This window comes from Nipponia nippon, unplaced genomic scaffold, assembly GCF_047370975.1.
Source record: "Nipponia nippon isolate SJK-2023a ecotype South Korea unplaced genomic scaffold, ASM4737097v1 scaffold_2, whole genome shotgun sequence".
NCBI classification, from domain to species: domain Eukaryota; kingdom Metazoa; phylum Chordata; class Aves; order Pelecaniformes; family Threskiornithidae; genus Nipponia; species Nipponia nippon.
In genome coordinates, this window is record NW_028262336.1 from 87460065 (window position 1) to 87480302 (window position 20238).

At 36.9% G+C, this 20238-nt stretch overlaps 1 long non-coding RNA gene across 1 annotated transcript; it reads left to right on the forward strand.

Moving 5' to 3' along the window:
* The first annotated feature begins 1237 nt into the window (after positions 1–1237).
* Positions 1238–18609, forward strand: LOC148055867 (uncharacterized). Its single transcript, XR_015705123.1, has 3 exons — positions 1238–1406; positions 2220–2305; positions 17844–18609. It is a non-coding gene; the product is annotated as an uncharacterized LOC148055867 (long non-coding RNA).
* Positions 18610–20238: the final 1629 nt, after the last annotated feature.

Below are 20238 nucleotides of genomic sequence, written 5' to 3' on the forward strand. Positions count from 1 at the left end.
TGAAGTGGAGCTAACACATTTGTATAGCAGTGACCAGCTTCCAAGAGAAAACACGAGTTCTGAATCTGAAATTGAAACAGATTTGTTGGCAACACATCAAAAAATTGTGATGGAATTACAGGATATGTGATATCACTTATCTTATCTTTACATGTATGCATTTCCTAAAATACACCAGTGTGTTTAGCATCTCCATAGGCTACAGTCTGGAAAATGATGGATCTTATTTAGGACTTGGATATCAATAGAGACAGTGTGATAAGATATAAAGAGAAAGAAAAAAAAGAAGAAAAAGAACCCTGAAGTTTTTGTAGCTTTAAGTTAATTATCAATGAGTTTTTTGTTAATTCCTCTGTCTTCACCTGTGCTTAAACTAAATAAAAACACATATTTTTGAGATGGGATCTGATTCCAATCATAGACAACTAAATTTTATTTATATAGGTGAGTCTTTATGTACAAGATACATATATGGGACTCAATAGCCTAAACATAGGCGTCTAGTACCATCTGAGATTCCATACAAGCCTGGCGAGTGTGACACAAGACCCACAAGGAATTCATGCATACTGGAATGGCCATGTGGGATACGTATCTTAGGACATCTTGAATGGCATTAGACACCCATGTTAAGGCAGTAGAATCCCAACCTTTGTGACTGAACTCTTGTTTCAATCACTAACTTCCATTCGATACCAGAATTTAGAGCTATTCAGCTGCCAACTGTAGGTGTCAACTTCAAGGAGAGTTGAATAGCTCTCTAGCCTTGCTGGACTGCATTGCCTGAATTTCCACTGACCGTTAGGAGAGCTTAAACACACCTATCTCTCACAGAGATGCTTACAGTCTAAAGTTAAATCCCACCCTTAATCTTCTGTAAAGAAGAAAAAAAGAGATAATAACTTAAAGAACAGATTTATTCTTTCAAACCTTTTCTTTTCTAAGCTATATGACTCTACATATTTTCAAATGCTCAGTAGTTATGCCTTTTTTCTTTTTTTTTTTTTTGTGACAACTCTCAGAAAGCCAGCTTTTTGTGTCATAGTTAGGAACAAATTACTAAGCCCAGATGTAGGTCTAATGCATGGCTGTGATGCTACAAAGTTAGACTGTTTTGTAAATGCTGTGGATTGCATTGGGTGCTATCTCAGGAGGAAGATTTTGAATTTTAACATTCTATCCCACTAAGCTTCAAGATATTGCTTCCTTTTTTTTTCTTTTAAACTTCCAGATAGATTTCTAGGACTTCACATTGTACATCTGGCTTGTGGGCTGAAGATCAATTACGAGTAACACTGGGCTTCAGGAAGCTTGAAAAACAGTCTTTGCTGGGGTGAGGGTACCAGCTGATGTGACACTTTCTGATTGGTCTGAAAGTCTAATGAGACCGGAACAACAAGGAAAAGGTAAGTACTTATGGGACCTAGAAAGAGATGCTCTGTTTAAAGAACCACAGTGGCAATTGACCACCCTGTTCTCTTCAAGGTGACTTCTGAATACTCCCAATTGAAGCAATGTATTAAGCAACAAAGTAAGCAAGATGACTGACAGAGGAGTTCTTATTAAGCTTGAATTAAAAGTTTCACTGCTAAAGTTGCATATAGATTTTAAACTGAAAGTGTACTGTTGTCAGTCTTGAAGATTTCTCTGATGGAAACTTTCCAGGGAGGCTATCAATATATTATATTTACATATACTTTTATATCGCAGGAGTCCTGGACAAAAGTCTGAGGGTAAAAGACATCCAGCTCCAGCATCAGTAAAATTTTCTGTCACAAGTTTCATTTATCATGGAAATGAGTTAATAAGTACACACCTGGATCCTATAACCCATGAACTTAATTGTTAAAGAGGGATGATAATATGTTACTCAATCTATTCTAGTTAATGTTTTCTCCCTCAACATTTTCTACAATGTAAATACGGGTTACTTACAGTTTGGAAAGTATGTTGACAGTGCAAAATGAAAATCTGATTATCGGAGATACTAGTATAATCTTGCTAGCCGATCTGCTTCATTCAGAGAACAGCAGTGAAGTCAAGGTAGCATTTTCACATGTTGGAATTTGGAATACAACTGGCTAAAGATCATCATGATATACACCAACGTTAGATTGCTGGCATACTATAAATTAGTCTCCTATTTTTTCCTGATGATGTTAATTGTGCCAGTCATGTTTAGCTAACACATGCTACAATCACACTTTAATTTGCTATAGAGAGGTATCCTATAGAGATCCTCATTGCAACAGCTGTAGGACAGGATGCTCCAACTGAGAAGTCAGAATCCCCATCAGCTCACAAGGTAAGACAACTGTGCTACTACTCGTGAAAAACCGTGTCAGTACAGTAACAAAGCAAAAAGGAAGTCATACTGGAGAAAATATGAAGTATGGGTCACTCAGCTAGCACTAGGAGCTTAAATGGAGGTTAACCAGGCTAGGCTTTGTTCCCAGCTCTGCTACAGATTTCCTGTGCCATCTTGGTAAACTAGTAGTTTTCCTGTTATCTCACAGAAACAGCAGATCTTCCCTTCTTCACACAGGTATGGAGAATAAAGATTTTAAAGACTGTGAGACGTAGAAGCTACAATACTGCAGACCATGGATATTCATAAAACAGAAAGCAAGGCATCATATACAATGTATAAGTCAGAACCAAACAAAAAGATTAAAGATAAAGCACAAAAATCTGTCCAGAGAATACGGGTGGAATTCATCTAGCTGAACCTTAAATCTCTGACCTAGTCCTGGCCTTTCTTTATAGTAAATGCAGAGCTATAATCACTTTTAGAGCACAATTCATCTAACCAAATACAGTGTCTCCTTTGGAATGAGATGTTCTGCTCTATTGCTCTCCACTGACTATAAAGAGCTTGTAGAATCATTAGCTCACATCTAGACATCTACTCTTAGATGAATCCAGTCCTCAGACTGTAAGAGGAGATGGAGCACAGTACACATGCAAGAGTTGCCTTTCTGCAGCATTTTGTTACTGCAGTGTTTTTTGTAAGTCAGCTTGGGGAGCGGTGTGAAACCTGATAAGGCCTCAGTCTTGAGCAGCATTTTAAACTCTGCACTGTGCAGTGTTGAATTTGAGGATCAAAAGAGAAGAGCTTGGGAGAGGTATAACATCCTTCATATGTTGGCTGCCAGAAAAAGCAACACTGATAAGTTATCTTGTTATGGAACTAATAAAGTTCTAGATGTCTGTATACGTCCTTTCTGGCCCTTGTCATTCACAATAAAATCATTATTTCATGTTAATAAGAGTCCGATCCTGCACACATCGAAGTAAAACAGAGTAGAAGTATATTATGCAGAATGATTGGCAATCATAGGCTGAGGTAGACTGATCATCCAATTAAATCATAGAATATTAAAAAGGTCAAAGTAATATAGAGCTAGTCTAATTAACAGAAAATGAAATAAAATTCTGATTCTCACACTCTTGAATATAAGCCCAGTCCTGAAAACAAATTACCTACTTTATTTATGAAAGTAGTTCCTTTGACTTCAGGGTACTTCAGTAGGGCATGTGGATCCTTACTTATGGATTACCTTGCAGGATCAGTGCCTAAGACTTTAGTTCTTCTATCCTGTTCAGGTAGTTCTAGTAGAATATTTAATTTTTTTCATTCCTTATCTGCTTCTTACAAGGAGGCTCATATAATCCTTTTTGTCTTCATGAACAGTAGATAAAGATTCAACCCTTTAAAACTTCATTAATGTGTTGTCCTAATGATATCAAAGGTATAGTATAATTCAAACGTCAGTTCTATGTCTGTCTTCTGTGGTTTATGTGGATTTCTATTAATATTTAATTTGGTTCATTACCTTATTTATTGTGTGTTGGTTAAAGGAATTCGAAGATGGAGGTGCTGTGTTAATATAAAAGTCTCCTCACACTGAAGCAGGAATCAAATATGATGCATGCACAATAATGTTGGGACTTTGTTTATAATAAACATTTTAAATGACTGATTTTTTCTCATAAATACTCTAAGTAGGATGATCTATGAGATTTCTAATTTATTCTTGTTTAAAATTTAACCATGCTTTTTTAAAGCATATCAATTTTGTTAATACCATGTAATTAAAACATGTCAGTGCACAGCAAGTTTTAGTCTAAATTAATGACTATGAGAATTATTTTAATTAAATAACCAATTATAGAAAAATCGCAAGCATGAGAGCTGACATTTAAATGAATTTCATTTAAATTGCTTCTTAACATTGTCCCATCTAGGACACTAATGCAAAATGAACTATTGTATCAACATAGATTATCACTATTTTTGTATGCACATAATGTATTCATATTCAATCACTGGAACAGAGCTGAATATTTTGTATTGATCTGAAATGTCTATGAACAAAATACGACAGAATAAGCTGAAGTACAAACAAAAATCTCTTGTAGTTCTGTGACACAGTACAGCTGCATTTGTCTTGTTTGCACACATATATTTTCATATTTCAGTTCTTCATTCACTTATAAATTTCATTTTCCGTTTGGTGCAGGGTGAGCTTCTAAAATTGCTGAGCATTCAAGTGACTTTTAAAATTCTGGCTCTTTTGTAAACACATATGAAAAATCATGATGGCCTATTCAGTTTTCATGTCAGATTTAAAAAAAAAATCTTCTGTTAGAAACATTTTCTGTTCAAAACATTTGCTGGAATACATTTTGCTCACTTTTAACTGGAAAGTAAGAATAGCTTACATAGTTAACTAAATTACTCTTCTGCACTGCACAAATCGTTACTGCATTTGTCTAACAATCACATTCAATTTAATCAGATGCATGGTGCAAACTGTGCCAGGAAACTCCTGAAGCTATTTTCAAAAGTGAGTAACAGTATAATACATTGCAAAATTGTTCTTCTCTACTGTAGCTTTAAAGATGTCACAGAAAAAGGGAAAAAAAGGCTCCTGCGTTTTTGTTCATTGATTAACCAGTAATGTTATGTATAAATAATGTATCTGACAGTATGGCAGCACACTTGGGACATTGTGCCATTTACTACAAAATAGGATGCAACATGCAACTGAGCAGCAAGAACAAATTAAACATCTTTCCTTGGTAACTTTAGCATTTTTATTAGGTGATAAACATCACAGTGAGAAGGAAAGCAGATGTAGATACTTCAACAGTATTAACCTTAATCTAAAGCTATCTAGACACAAAATAATATTTATACATTCCTAAAAAATGCTTAAACTGTGTACAAAATGTGTTTTCCTGATCTCTTTACATTTTGTGGGACTCCCATGGAAACCAGTTAATATGGCCATGGTGTAAACTCAGGATTTTGTTCCAGAATACTGCAACTAAATTCAGTGAAATGTTCTGTATCATCTTATCTTGTTAACTTGTAACACAGAGATATCACTGCAATATGTATTGTGGAGAATTTGCAATGTTAATATAGCTGTGTGTTTTAAAACTATTGCCCTTGTGAAGTGCTGGTGTTCTAAGTCAAATTAAATTATTATATTAGAAATTTTCACTGAACACAGCCTAAAAATTTCACATGGTTTCTGTGTTTAGGTTAAAAAATGTTTATGAAACGATTTTATCAGTAGAATATCAAGTTCTTTTAAAAGCTATTAAAATTATTATATCATTATAAAAGTTACCTAAATATCAGCTCAAAGAATCTCGGGTCACTGATGGTATTTTAAATAAAATCAATGAGACCCTTCAGTATAGCCATAAGGAAAATAGGACTTGTAAGGCAAAGAATGATTATTTTGTAAAGTAATAAAAAAAACAGTAAAAGAAATGTATTGCATCTGCCAAAGGATGATTTCAGAATTATATATTTATCTCTATACTCATATATGATCAATTTTCATAAAATGAATATTTTTCCCAGGCAAGTACTTTTATTCACTGATTTTGACTGAAAAAAATAATAATTACATAATTATCACTAGTAAAAACTTAACAATGGTATTTGTATTCTCAGATTAATCCAGAGGAGCTAGGTAGCCAAGCCTTAATGAAAATCAGTATGAGGTGTTAGCCCAGCTCCCTTTGCCTGCTGTGGCATTTCCAATCACTGCATTAAATATTGTTAAATGGAACAAGTAAGTATTAGTCAACATGATTCAATACCATACACTTTGAATTTGTAACTATCATCACTAAATCACATGACCAGTAAATCAAAGTATCTTTCTGTGTATTGAGCTAAATACTCAGTTTAGACTCTCTACTCGTTGTGCTTTTTACATACTGCAAAAGCCGCAGTAGTTTACTTCACATCCACATAATAATTAATCTAATATTCCTACATATTTAATAGTTACAATGGTTAATGTTTATACCTGAGGTAATTCCCATTGCACAGTGAAGAGGATTATCCACTTGATTAAAAATAAATCTTTTCACCCCTGCACTTGATTCTGTACCTCCCTGGGGAAGCTGACCGTAATTTCTCTCTTGCTGTACCTCATTCTACAAGTGATGAGCCCATTTTGCATGGCCAGTACCGAATGTAGCACTGGGCTTTAAACAGGATAGTAATTCAATCAAATTTTTTTATGCCAACTCCATCAGGAAACAAATCCCTGTTACTCAGTTGTTGCTGCTAAAACCTGACAGCTATCTTGCATTTCCCAGTGTTGTGGCCCATGAGATGCTGCAGTTGTTATTTTTCTCTCAGAACATGGAATAAGCTCAGCTGGAATGGTAATAACTGGAGTAGTAGCAAATGGAAAATGGTTGCTACCCTCCAGTCTCAGTTTGGAACAAGAAAGACCAAAAGGCAGGGACTGAAGGGCCAAAGGGCAAAGTTTATGATGAGGTTGATTTAGGCATCCAAAAGAAATAGGCACCTTAACTGGGGTTCACTATGGCTGGCGTGCTCAGCCAGCTAAGTCCCATGGTAAGTGTCTCTGTGAATCCTGACCCAAAAGCCTCATGGGTGCCTAAGTGAGTTAGGAAGTAGTCACTCATCTGCAAGTAAGCTCCTAATTGTGACTCACCAGCGCTGTAAATTTCCAAATGTTTTGTTGTACCTGGCTACATATGCTTAATTTTCTATTTTGTTGGGTTACAAATGCTAGACCATGTCAAATGGACATATGTTTAAGGTGACTCAAAGAAAAGGCAGCTTCCTTTCTCAATGGATAGGTTCCCTGTGAGTCATATATATCTGCTTCAGAAACAATTGTATGTTCTGACTTTGATTCGTAACTCTTTTTTTTGTTTACCAGACCCAACAGCTCTGGTGGAGTAAGCTGGATTCTAGTCAGGCTCATATGTCATCAGCGAAGCTATTCTATCTCCAAGTTTCCCACTGGAATGCCAAATGCTGCCCTTATTTGCACCTTCATAACCCTACTGGAGACAAGGTGTCTACTCAATTGTAATAATTTGGCCTGAGAAAACTTTACTGTTGGCAGTGAGTTTCAGATCCCAGTACAAGGTTTTCACTGCTGGCAGTAAAAAAGAAAAATCTTTTTATGCCTAGTCTGAGTAAAACTGATACAAATTCACATAGATAGAGCAAATACAGAACACTACCATGCATTTTTGCAATGCTTCATTTCAGAACTCCTCCCCATCAACAAAAGCAGCTCAGGATGATCATTTGCCACATGGTGATTTGTAAATCTTTATGATTTGTAATGGATTTAAGTAAACTTTCTAAAGAGTCTGAAGAAAACTATGGAACGAGCTGCTGTATTTGCACCCACTTTGCCCACTGAAAGAAAAAATCTAAGTGTAATAACAGATGAGAAAACATTCATAACATTCTATTCCAGTAGAAAATTAAGGTAACAAATTAGAGCAGATTTTCTCTTGAATAAAGATTACCTCTTCAGTTTTATTGCCCAGCTCTGCCAGAAGACCATACATACTGCAGCGATGGATTCTATGTAAAAGTTCAAGAGAGAGAACACCAACAGCACTAACTTCTGCATAGGACTTTTCTACCTGACAGTTTAGACCAATTTGGACAAAATTTTGTGTACATATGCACTTATGCATAAGTGCCAAGGGGTAGGCAGACACACACAGTGATTTTAAAAGAGAAAGCTTGATAACCTTGATAACCTCTAAAGGATGCCCCAACTAAACAGTGAACGCCAGTGTTCACGTTCATCTTATGGAGAGTGAAGAGTGATATGGACAGTTTTACGATTATATTTGAACTATATTTGAGTTTGTAACGGGGGAAAAAAATCACGCTATCTCATGGTTTATATGCTATTTAGTCAGCTACCTACATGTTCACTCGTAATACACTCACACCTCAACTGTTGTAACTGTCTAGTATCCAGAATACTACAAACACAGATTGTCAGTCAACCATTCACGGAGGAATTTCATAATTTCTGGGTAAGCTACAGAAAAGATTTTAGCAAGGTAATCCAAAACTAATACAAAGAACTGAAGTGATAATGGAAATATAAAAGATCCTTTTGAAGTTCTCGCGGGGCACTTAGAAAAGTTGACTTTGTTTTAAAACGGAATTTGTCTACATTCAGGTTTCTGCTATTGGATATTTTTTCTGTCTCTCTTTTCTTTCTTTTCCTGCTGTATTAAGAATCATCTCTACTTGCAAAAGTTTTCTCTCCAAATGAGGTACATGCTTATTACGGTCATGTTGAGTATTACTCTTCCAGGGAAATAAAACAACTTTAGCTCTTTAAGTTTACCGCTGTTCAACTTACTTACGTCTTTTGTAGCTCCCTTCAGATCTCTCCAATTGCTAGTGCAACTGTAAAGTGTGACGGCAAAACAGGACACAGTATCCCTCTATTACCTTTTTTCCTAATGAAGCTAAAAGATTGACACTTCCTTCCCAGTACCCTCCTGCTGAAATATTTGGGGATTGCATGCTCATATGAAGCTCACGACACCCTCTGTCCCTCAGTTGGACATTACTTCCTCCTGTTCCTGAAACGTGGCTGCTCATCACACACATGATCCTGTTTTGTTGCATTATGGAGTAGAATAAGTTCATTTGGGCTGCCAGTTACTGTCTTCTGGCCCAGGCACAACAATATATCAGCTGTTCCAACAAGGTCATGAAAATTCTATGAGAACTCTCTGGATTAGCTCTCAGATAAATCATCACACTGGAAGGCAGCAATTAATAGAATCATAGAATATCTCAAGTAAGGATCATCGAGTCCAATTCCCTGCTCCCTACAGTACTACCTAAAACTAAACCATATGACTAAGAGCATCGTCCAGGTGCTCCTTGAACTCTGACAGGCTTGGTGCCATGACCATTTCCCTGGGGAGCCTGTTCCAGTGACCAACCACCCTCTCAGCGAAGAACTTTTTCCTAATGTCCAATCTGAACTTCCCCTGATGCAGCTTTATTCCATTTCCTTGTGTCCTGTCACTGGCCACCAGAGAGAGATCAGTGCCTCCCCCTCTGCTACCCCCCTTGAGGAAGATGTAGGCTGCGACAAGGTCACCCCTCAGTCTTCTCTTCTCCAAGCTGAACAAACCAGGTGACCTCAGCTGCTCCTCCTAAGTCTTGCCCTTGAGGCCTTTCACCATCAAGGTTGCCCTCCTCTAGACACACACTAATAGTTTGATGTCCTTACATTGAGGTGCCCAAAACTGCACACAGTACTCAAGGTGGGGCTGCACGAGTGCGGTGTAGAGTGGGACAATCACCTCCCTTGACTGGCTAGCTATGCTGCGCTTGATGCACCCCAGGACACGGTTGGCCCTTTCGGCTGCCAGGGCACCCTGTTGATGCATATTCAACTTGCCATCAACCCAGACCCCCAGATCTCTTTCTGTGGGGCTGTTTTCCAGCCTCTCATCCCTCCATTTGTATGTATAACCAGGATGTATAACCCTCCCAGGTGGAGAATCTGGCACTTGCTCTTGTTAAATTTCATGCAAAAATTGGTTGTTTTTTTTCTTCAATCCCTAAATCTTTTTTTCTGTCACAGGACACAGTTTGTTTTCATTTAAGTGTGGTCTTTCTAATCTGTTTCTATATGGCATAAGTTTGCATTTGGCTGTACTAAGCAGAGTTTTCTCTGTAGGAAATTATTAATATACTAAATAATTTTAGGACAGTGTTTATATTATTGCTGTCACTGGTATAGTCTACAGGAAAAGCCTATGGCAGAGGTTTGAGGCTGTCTAAATGTAAAATAAAACATACACCTTTTATTGCTTCCATCTCAGTTAATGGTAAATTATTATCTATTTATTTATTACTATTTTATTACTTCCTCTTACTTTTGTTGCAAGGAATAAGAATCCTGCCAAGAAGAGTTTAAACAGAGAGCCAGACTCCAATCGACTTAGTTATTTACACTAGACAAGGGTATTTGCCTAGCAACTTGAACATGTATTTTGGTCTTAAATTAAGACATTGATAGAAAATAGAAAATAAAGATATTTCAGGAATACTATATGTTATAAAAACATCCCTGTAACCTAATTTAATTCCACATAACTTGATAACTAACACATAGATAAAGAGAAAGCAGTAGTCACTTCCAGGTGGAAACTCTAACTTTAGATTGACTGAATTGCCCTCTGGATTATGCCTATCTTTTTCCATTGAGAGTACCAGCAGCCTGAAGTTAGGTATGCAGAGTCATATAGGATGAAATCAGACTTACATACTTACACTTCTAAAGTTTTCCCAGGTTGTTGGTAAAATCCATTTGTGTGTACTATTTTTAATGTTTTAGTTTAACCAAAAAAAAAAGGATAATTTAAAAGAAATTTTATTAATAATCCTATAACAATTCTGTATGGTAAAGGTAATGAAGTCTCTGACAACAATAAATGAAGTGCCCACAATTTCCACAAGAAGCTATTAACTTCCCCTAGAAATTATTTTTGACATTCAAGATACTTGCTATGGATGCAGAAAAATAAAGCAGGGTTACAGCTCTTCCCATTGGTAATAAACTATTCCATAAATAAACATTTACTCTGTTTCCTTCTTAGGAAAATTACCTTTACTGCTTGGATAGATTTTCCAATATATAGGTCAATCTGTCCTAACCTTTTCTGAAGGAAAATGAGAAATGTTCCTTATGAACAAGATAAGACATACTGTATCTAATAGCACTGTTTGCAAACACCAAATAGCAGCAGACTCAAGAACTGCAATATAAAGCTATCAATTAATTTTGTTGTAACTGTATGCACCTGTGAACAACTGCTTAATTAAAGAGGCAAACAGAAATCTCTCACAATAATGCTTCGAATTACTTGCATTTATGTGACTCAATTAGTTGGAGTGGATAAATACAATTGGAAAGCTGCCATGTGGACTTCTGGAAATAAAGAAAAGATAGAACTGAAGAGATACAAAACCAAATGGGACGACTCAGGCAGATAAATACGGATAATTCTCAGAGGTTCATAGGCCTATACAAACAGAGAAGATAAAAGAAAAAGATTCTGTGTAAATATATATAAATACCTCATTTACTGTCATGGAGTTCTGCTTTCACAGACAGGAACATTAAGGGGATTTTTTGTTTTGGGCAGTATACTCACAGGGCTCAGATTTGCTTTAATTTTGCCATCAGATATATGAATCCAATTTACTTTGCCTTTAAGGAGTGGCAGAGATGTTTACTGCTATTGTAGACATGCTAGAGAGTCTTGCCTGCCCTCTAAATATTCCTCCAGAAAGGCACAGGTCTTCCATAGTCCCTGACCTATCTGCCTGCCTAAATGCCTCAGACACCCTGGGGGTGTTTGGATCAGGAGCGCATTTCTGAAACAAATCTCCTCCTGGTCCCCTTTTCTATGCCGTGGTTCTCATCACAAAGCAGTTCTACAGCATGTCAACCAGGCTTTGGGGGATGAAACTAAACTGGAAGATGCTCTCCACATGAACGCACCAAGTGAACATTCATCCTCTGAGACCACACTGGAGGTAGCCCAAAGTGAAAAAATGTGAGATGTGTGTGGTGTGGACATCAGGTCTTGAGCACTGTAAGAGTACTCCTCTTGGCTTTCACTACCTCCTGATGTAGACATAGCCTAACGCATTTAAAATTACACTAGACACATTAGGCACTTGAATTCCTTCTTCCATTTTCATGTGCCTGTTTCCGAATAGGATTTAACCCCATATATATGCAAGTCCATTGCTGAAAATGCCTTTTTCTCATCTTCACATACAGTTCAGTGTTATTCAGTAGCATTTCAGGAAAGCTCGCTGCTGACAGCCGTTGTCTGCAATGGGGCATTTTATTAACACTGAATGATCGACACCAGGGGCCAGTTAAACAAATCAGACTTTCCCTTCTTCTGAGAGGGCTCATCTAGAAATGGCAAAGGGGATAACAGACAGGATAGATTACACTTAAAAATACTTTCAAATGTAGGGTCCAAAATCTACTTTAGATATTACTTGTTAACTCTGTCTTCTAAACACAACCATTATTTTTTTTTTAATTATTGAAAAAATAGCTGTCTTTTCTGAGCTCACAGTCCCAGGCATTCTGTTCCTTAAAAAGCAGCCAAATACACCTGACTTGGTATTGAGGTCAATGATTTGTACACATACATAGTAACTGAGCAGTTGGATATTCTTCCAGGTGGAGTGGGGAGCAAACGACCAGGGCAAAGGAGGGAGCAAGACCTGCTGAAAGCAAAAAGGCAAAATGGTTATTTTCTGTGGAAAAAAAAATCATTAAACCAGCTACCATTTTAGACTTGTATTCAACAAAGGCATCAGTTGTTTTTCTGTCACTCTCTCCAAAATACTTACTAGCATATTGGTTTGTAGCAGATAGGTTTTCAATATTTAAATACATACAAAAGTTTATCTCTTAATATTTTTGAGGTTAACACTGAAATTAATTTTATTAAGAGACAATTATTCATGTTTTTTAAAAGAATATATGTCCATTTGAGGCAGAAGGGCTACCAATATATTTCAAATGTTTCATTACATCATTTTTGCTACACTAGTACATTAAAATAATATGTATTTGGTTTTCTTCATTTTCTTTCCTTCTTTACTTTTGATTTCCCTCACCTTTTCCATTTCTCATTTTTTGTAACTGTAACCTGAAGATCTCAAGTTTCCTCATAATAATTGCTTTGGTTTTTACTTTAATTCTGTATTTTCCATTTAGAGCAAGGTCATAAGATATGCATAGCTAACCCTACTGTTATTTTTCTTCCCCAAAAAGCAAATAATGCAGGTAAAAGTACAGGATGCAAATAGATTTGTTAGCCAACCCAATCTGGCTATCAAAATCTACCTGTGACCTAGAGGACAAAACTCCTCACACTTCTAATTGGAGTCAACTACCCAGCTGACAGGCAAATATGCTTTTGAGGGCTCTTTTGCTGCTGTGATGATAGCATCTTGAGGTTGTTCCCAGATGGAGGGGAGGGAGGAAGAAGTGAGAGTCAGAGACTGTGACAGTCACTCATCTATCTTGGAAACACTGAGGACCTTGGAAATATGAGTTAAATTAGGCTGTGCTTTCATGAACACTTTAATCTAACTTAAGTATGAAATGCTGCTAAAGGAGATGATCCCTCCATCCTCCGCACCCCAGCTGTCTGTTGCCACGTTTTCCCTTGTGCCAGCACGTGAGATCATATGGCTATCTTGTAAGCTAGGTCTGGGAACTAGTCCAACACCCAGCCTCCCAAATATTAAAACTTTTTAGTTGGATCAGTTCCTTTTGTGTAAATGCTAATGGGGGGTGAGGGAGTGGAATATACAGGCAGAGGAAGGGCTGAGGGAATTACCACTTTCAGCAGTAGCCTGGGCTTAGATCGTCTCAAAGGCGTTGGTAAACCACAGTCTTAGCCACCCACAGGGCTTTGAATCCAGCCCTGACTCAACAGGACTGAGAGCCAGGACTACACTTTGCAAGCAGTGAAGATGTGGTCCTAGGATAATATGGAGGAAAGCTGCTGCTTTCAGCACTTGCTGCAGTTCTTATAAGACTAATCAAACTGATGTAAACTGCATTGCTATATCAAAGATATATTGTGGTAGCACTGAGCATTTTAAAACAAGGGAGAACAACAAGCTTATTTTAAATGATTAAAGTTAGAAAAATCCCATGGCTTGCTTTCTCTCTCTTTTCTGTTCTTTTTTTTTCTTTTTTTTTCCTTTTTTTTTCCCCCCCTTTTTTTTCTTTTGGGGGCAAAGTACTCACACTTCACAGTTATTAAATGAACTGAAAATTGCTTCTGCCCAAGCTGATTTTGATCATCATTGATCTAATCAAACTATGCTTGTTTAATAAGAAAATCTAAAGATGAGGGAGATATTTCTAATCAAAGCAATGTTGTCAAAAAAATGATGGAATACAGTTTAGTAGCTATTTATGAGTGGTAGATGACTGTTTTTTCCTTCTCCATGCTAGCTATGTATGTACTACACATCAGTAACGAACCAATCAGAACTCCCAAGTCAAAAATCTTGGCAGCTTTGAAAGTTCCTCTCTGCCTTCCAGCATGGCATGCATTACCTTCAGTTAGGTCCTCCTGATCAAAGTAGCTGTGGAAATAGAATTTGCACACTGTTTGTACAACTGGTACACAAAGTGATGAGAGGCATGACAGGGTTGCACAGTCTTGGCACAGTAACCCATGAGAGTCCCATAACACGTTGTTGTGGCTACCAGTGCAGAGTTCATGAAGAACATTGAACTTGTAGGACTGTGACCCAATGTGATGCCTCCTGTGCACTCCAGAGTGAACTCTCAGGACCAAAATGATACTATATTACTTCCTTTCTTTTCTTCCAATACGTCCTCAGCACAATTCCAGTGACTGAGCAGCAGTAGGAATACTGATGAATGCAATGAGGAATGTGTCTTTAGAGTGAAGGCTATGCTTGATTCAATAGTCTTGAAGCTTTCTTCTTTCTTTCTCTCTTTCTTTCTTTCTTTCTTTCTTTCTTTCTTTCCTTCCTTCCTTCCTTCCTTCCTTCCTTCCTTCCTTCCTTCCTTCCTTCCTTCCTTCCTTCCTTCCTTCCTTCCTTCCTTCCTTCCATTTGCTCAATCTACAGTTCATACATGAAATCGGCAAGGACCTACTACAAACTGAAAGCAGAACGAAATACACAGACCTAGAAGGAAATCTTTTTGACCAAATACAGATACTTATAACATAGATGTGAGCTACCAGTGAGCTACCATCCAAGCTTCCTTTAGAGATGCTTCTAGGCTGTAATTTATTTCACCTTAAAACAGAAGTCTACAACAGGTCAGGTGACTAGTAGACTACAAACATGTGTTTCTCTGTAAAAGACTGTAAAAGATGATTAGCTAAGTAGGTGACTACAGTGCAGAGCTCTAAAGCTGGGTAGCAGGAATTCTGTCACTGCCTACAGAATCTGTTCTCAACTATCATCCTCATCATGGTAATCTCTAATAAAACAAAAGATAATAGACAAATCTTTAACGATCGTGTTTGAACTTCAAGTTTGTGTGGGATTTTACCCATGGTATCCAAATCTGCCACAAATTCATTAAGATTTTTGCAAAACCTTTTCACATATTCCCACTGGTTTTTTAGCTTGACTAAGCATTCTCACTCTTCTGCCCAAAGACTATTCCAAATGGCATGGTCATACTAGAGATGTATGTAGAAGTAAAAAATGAATGAAAAATGCATAACAAACTTTTCAGTTCTTCAAGAAAGGCCTCTGTTAATATTCCCCTCAAGCACTAAGTAAAATTGTAGTTTGAATAGATTTGGCAGGAAAAAACTTATTTAAAACAATTCAATGGCAATGCCAATTTCTTTTCAAGAATATATTGATTCCTTCTTGCAAAATATTACTTTAACCTAAGTTTTGAAAATGAAAATCAGTTTTGAATGGCAAAATATTGTTTGTTCAATGTTCTGTTTTCAGAGTGCTTTTGTGCTACAAAGGCATTTCACCATTATTCTCCCTGATTTCTTTATCTGAATAAAAAAGGAGAAGAAAAAAACTTTGATGCATTGTCATGTTGTGATGGGATATGTTTTTTGAAGTCTTGTCTTATTGGTCTTTATTATTTAAATGCCTGGTTTAAATTTATATGATGAATTGATGTCTGGGGGGGTGTACCTATATTAGCTGTAATCCAGCCAGCGCTTTGGAGTTTGCTGCTACCCATATTACTTTTGATTTGTGTGGCAAATCTCCAGGTTTGAAGTTTCATTGCAAGTGCCTGAAATCGGAGTAGGATGAGCGTTGTTATTTTCATTGTTTGGAAAACAAAAATGTACCTCTGATAATTTTTGTCTTTGATTACTGCTTCTTCAAAGGATTTAAAACAGAATGAAAGCCTTTGAAAATTTTAGAGATGAAGAGACATGAGAGTTATTCTGTATGCACCAGATAAACAGATGTCTTAGCTTTCAAACTAAACCCAGAAAATATAATCACAAGCTTCATCAGAAACAGATAACAATCTAGGTGCACAGTACTTTACATTTTACTAATGTGCAATGGGAGAAATAATAATACTACTTCCTTCACTTGTCTAAATATTTGTTTCAGACTAACAGCTCAAAAAACATGTTGGTAAAAGCAAACAAAATATGATAAATCCCTCTGAGGGGGAAATATTCTCAGCATAATGTCATTATAAGCACAAGTAAACACACTTTGAAATGTATTTGCAAATAAGTAAGACACTCATAACACTGAAGGTATTAAATTGTGAATTCCCAAATTAATAGGTATCAGATGTCATGAGTGCTTTTCATCCTGTATTAGAGTCACACTGAAAAGTCCCAATAAACTTAAGCTGAAGTTGTAATCATCCAGAGGATGACAACATGACAGGGCTCATTCTTAATATGCGGAAAAATGCCTGCTTGGAAATATGTAAAATTGTTTAGAAATAGCTGATGGTGTGCATTACTAAGCCAGCCTCTGCAAAATAGGTTCCAAGAAACCCTAAAATATGGACAGATCTAAATCACCCACAGAAGAATCATATAAGAAAGAAATGTAGGGTTTCCTATGCTCCTCTTTGTTCCCGACGCTCAGGATGTTAAACTAGTGCATGCACCTGAGCTGTAGATAATGGGCAGGGTAGGGAAAGCCATAGGAAACCTGGCTAAATTGAGCAGAGAAAAGCCCGAAGGAATTCAGATTCAGTTTATGGCTTCCTTAGGCTGCATTAAAAGGAACAAAGTGATTTCTTTAGTTCTAAAACAAGTTCAAATGAGTTACCTCCATTTATGAAATTATGTGCTCCCACATCAGAAAGTCAGTTTGCCCTGTACTATGGAAGCAAGATAAAGTATGGACAACACACAGTGCTGTAGTTCACCAGAAGAAATTTGAGTTCAAAAGAGAAAGTACAGAAATAGAAGTCACACTCATTACCACTGCAGAAAATCACGATTAAAATAGTATTCACAGAAGACAGAAGAAATAGTACCAAGAAAAAGAACGTCCTTTAAAAACACAGGAAAGAAGAGAGAAGATAAAATTCCAATTCAAAGAGGAGAGAAGTGGAGAGTCATGATTAAAATTAGGAGAAAAGGAAAGCTCAAGCCTTAAGTAAAAGGAAGAATAAACAGGGATATTTAGAGATGAACAAAGTATAATGAAATATTTGAATGGTATGTACATCATTTGTCTCTCTAGGCTTTGAGATCCAGATGTTGCTATTAAGGTGTAAAGTTAGGCTGAACAGGACTTTAGTATTAATGCTGAGATTTAAAATTGAAAGTAATTTGTATTTTGAAAGGCATTAAATAGAAAGATCTATCAGAGAGCAGCCAACGCATGAATATTTCAAGACTCTATAACCAGAAGTAACACTATAAGCAGTACAATTTTTAGGCTTTCATTGGTAGCTAATTATGATTCTTGTTCTTCTATATACACTGCTGTACAGATGGCAAGCTGGACCTGGAACACAGATTGCAAAAGATGGAGAAATAATGACATTGGAGAGAATTAAAACCATTTTAGAGCAAACATGTTTGATTTGGATTAAATTTTTAAAGACAAGGCAACATATCCAAACCCCTGGTCTTCTCATGATTGCTTCATTGGCAGTTGCACCTCCATTTAGACCCCAAAGGAAAACTTCATCTTCATGGTGGCACCCATGGCTATGTCTACACTGGTACATCTAAGGACTGATCCCTGACAACCAGCCTAACAGGCACAGACTGATTCACCACCACTTTGTTTTGGGACAGCTTCTCTGATGCTCTGACTTTTCTGATGGTCATATTTTTTTCCTGGAATGACTCCCTGTGGCTTTTATACTACATTTCTGTTCTTGTGTGTGCATTTTCAGTTCGAAGGGTCTGAATTGATGTGAGGACTTACGTTGCCATCTACAAGATTAATGAGTTACATCACAAAGCTGAGGGGAATTGTGTGCCTGAGGACAGTGAGGGTGCTTAAGAGTGGAAAGCCTCCTGGGACAAAGTAGAGGGAGAAGGGATAACATGTTGTGTGATTTGGACATTAAGGAAAGATCCACTGAGTAAATTATTCTCAGATGGGTGCCCAGCCTTTGTCTTTGATAGAGCAAGTTGTAGTGCAAAACAGTAAAGTAACAGTTAATTAGGGTTAATGACTGGGTGTCCAGTTCATTGCTTGCTTCGTTTCTCAGAAAATATATACTTTTAGACCTGGTTCTGACCTCGATTTACACTGATGTAAATTAAGCAAAATTCTAGTTGTATTCATATCAATGGAGGAAAACAGCTGCTCTGAGTCAGTCAGAACCCTTGTGAATACTATATTTTGTCTGCTGTCTTGTCTCAGTGTATTTAAGAACTATTTCATTCTTAAAATACATGAATCATATATTTAATAATTCAAATGATACTTGGTGTATATATGAAACTGAACAGTAAAGTCGGGTTTATGGTACTCTCCATGCTCTGTCTTCTGTTTATGCTCCTTTTTTGTTGGTATTGGTGTGTTCTGATTTCTTTCTGACTCTCTGTAGGTCCCACTGTCTGGTTCCTTTTGACACCAGCTTGATCTAATGTCAGTTGAATATAAAACTGAAATCGTAAGGGAGATCTTTTCCAGTTCTTGCAGTTCTCAAATAGCTAAACTTCATTTCAAGACTGGTTTGTTTTGTTTGTTTTGCTTTGTTAGCAAGCAAATCTCTAGCCTGTATATGGAGAGAGAAATGCTAGCAAATAACTATGCATATAAATTCCTATTTATCGAAAATGAAACTATTATAGCAACATAAAAATCAATGTTTGTCCAATTATTTTCTGCAGGCAGTACAGTACATTGCAACATAGTTTCTCATTAGATTAAATCAAAACTGTTCTTAAATACCGTTTTACCAGCTGTTGCTGAATAAAGGGTGAAACAAACAGTTTGTAGTATCAGATATGTAGCTTTCTGGCACACATCTTTGCCAACTTTACAACAGCTGTGTATAATGTTTAAAAGAAACAAACACCCTCGATGGTTATTCTTCAGTTTTATTGAAATTCGTCTTTTTTTTTTTCCCCCTGAAGTAGCATCCTATATTTGTGCTAGTATAAAGTGAACCCATTGCCAGTAAAAATGCATCAAAATTCTTAAATTCTAAGATTTTCTTTCTTTCAGTAATTAACAAAATGGGGTGAAAATATTCTTACAAGCAATCACACCTCTTAAGAAATTACTTAGGAGGACAGCTTCATTTTTTATTAATTTTTGTTTGGGTTTTTTTGTTTAGGCTTTTTTCCCTTCTAAATAGAGACCCAATATAGTCTGCACAGAGATTGCCAGTGCATACTGAGTCTTACCTCTGTATGCCAGAGACACCTTCAGATGTCTGTGAAGCTTGGGCCCTCTTGAGTTTCTGGATGCTGTGACTCACAAAACTAATCTCAGCCTATTCAGTGTAATTTATACTTGTTCCCTGATTTCTTAAGGGCCATTCTGTGAGCTGCAAGCAGTGGAAACAGCCCAAGCTGCTGCAAAATGACAATGTGGCTGTTGTCTGCTTCAGCTGAGCAGGCAACACAATTGCGTGGCCATGGGAGGGGTATCCCAACAGTACAAGAAAATCTCAGCCACAGGACAAGTTGCAGATTGTCTTCTGTGTGCTAATCCCAGATCTAAACACTGATTTCTCCTCTTGCTTTGTCTGGTCACTTTGCCTTTCTGTTTCACTTTCCTGTTTGGAAAGTAAGGGTAATAATAATAATATTTAGCTTCTTCAGGAGATCTTTTTTTTTTTTTTTTCACTCAGTGTAAAGCAATAGAATGATATTACTAGACAATGTAGGGGTGAGGAGTGTTGGCTTGGAAGAGTTAAG